General features: G+C 43.4%; 1 pseudogene; it reads right to left on the bottom strand.

The window, feature by feature from the left end:
* Positions 1-308: 308 nt before the first annotated feature.
* Positions 309-1,450, bottom strand: LOC116582846 (annotated as a pseudogene).
* Positions 1,451-1,678: the final 228 nt, after the last annotated feature.

The following is a 1,678-nucleotide window of genomic DNA, read 5'->3' as shown; positions in this document are numbered from 1 at the left end:
GGAGCCTGCTTCCCCCTCTCTCTCTGCCTGCCTTCTGTCTACTTGTGATCTCTCTCTGTCTATCAAATAAATAAATAAAAATCTTTTAAAAAAAAGGTTTAAAAAGTGTTTAAAGTTTGTAGTTCCTAGTAGGAAAACATTATCTGAATGAATACCCTAATGGCAAGCCATTGTAGAATGTTTCAGTTGCATGGGGAGCAGAGGGGTAGGGATTCTCTTCACAGCACCCCAGCTTTCTTCATGAGAAGGTCGAAGGTACACTGGTTTGTATTATTGTGACATCCGTTAGGTGATCGAAGTTGCTTTTCCTTTAACAAGGGCTTTATTTTTCAGAAGAGCATTATGCTTGACCTCCAAATTTGACTGACAATTTACTGATGAGATTCATAACCTTTGGGTTGCTCTGATATTATGACATATTCGCTGGGTTCTGGGCCACATCCTGGAAGGCCACCATAACTTCTGGATCCTGCATGGCTGCAAGAACTTCCAGATCACTAAGAATTTCATTGAACCCAGGCATTCTTGCCATTCCAGGCATCCCCCTTGCCATTCCAGGCATTCCTCCAGAAAAATTACCAGGCATTCCCCCAGGAAAGCTATCTGGGAAAGAATCATACTGAGCTCCCGATTGTTGTCTGGCTTCTTCCTCCCTCTGGGCGCTCTCATGTTCTTCCCGAGCCTTCTTAACCCTTTCTATTCTTTCTTTGATCTCTCGCTCTTCACGTTTTATCTCATATTTTCTCCAATGTTCAGCAATTTTCTGGGCCCTTGGTTGAACTTCTTTCAGCATTGCACTAGCATCTTCATCATAATCCAGTTTACAAGCAAGGGCAAGATCATGTGCTGCTTCTTCACAATGGCCCAGAAGTCTATGTGCTTTCCTGCACCACTTATAAGGCTGAGCTGAATCAGGATTTATTTCAATAGCTCTGTCACAGTTTCAAATGGCAGCATTTGGCTTCTGTAATTTGTTTAAGACACTGGCACTCTTGGCATACAGAATGGCCAAGTGAGGATTTAGTTTGATGGCATCTGTGAAAAAGTCAATGGCTTTCTGTAGTTCACCATCATTTAGGGCATCAATGGCAGCCTCTTTTTTAATCATTTGCCTGATCCATCATTCCCTCAGTTATCTCTACATTTTCATCTCCCGTTTCTTGAGGGGCATCGGTATCTGGTTCAATCACACCTTCATTGTCAATTTCTAGATCACTCTCCTCACTTGATGGTTCATCTGTCTTTATGTTTTCCTCCGCCTTCTTACTATCTGGTTTTTCTTCCTTGATACTGTCTTCGGATTTATTTTTATGAGTGGCAGGTGGTATTTTAACCCCCATGCTCTCCACCCACTCCCGCAGGAAATGCATTTCCTTGGTGTGCAGAATGCCAGATCCTGCTTACACATTTTCACGAAAGCCTGAAGCTTGCTCACTTTGCGAGGGTCCATGGTCCAAAGGCAATGGCAGGCGGCAGGTGTGGTTAAGGTTGTGACGTGATTCCAGGCGGGGGTACTAGCTCAGCGTGATCATGTGGAAGGGGCTGCTTCCTACTTTTCTTATCCCAGCATATGGTCTTTTCTTTCCACCCAAATAAGCCTCTGAACATTTCTGATAGGGGTGCTGGTGGTCATGAATTTCTCTAACTTTTCCTTTAGAAAATCTTTATTGCTCCTTTT

Source organism: Mustela erminea, chromosome X (assembly GCF_009829155.1).
Source record: "Mustela erminea isolate mMusErm1 chromosome X, mMusErm1.Pri, whole genome shotgun sequence".
NCBI lineage: Eukaryota > Metazoa > Chordata > Mammalia > Carnivora > Mustelidae > Mustela > Mustela erminea.
Note: the sequence above shows the minus strand (reverse complement) of the source record. Positions and strands in the feature narration are given on the sequence as shown.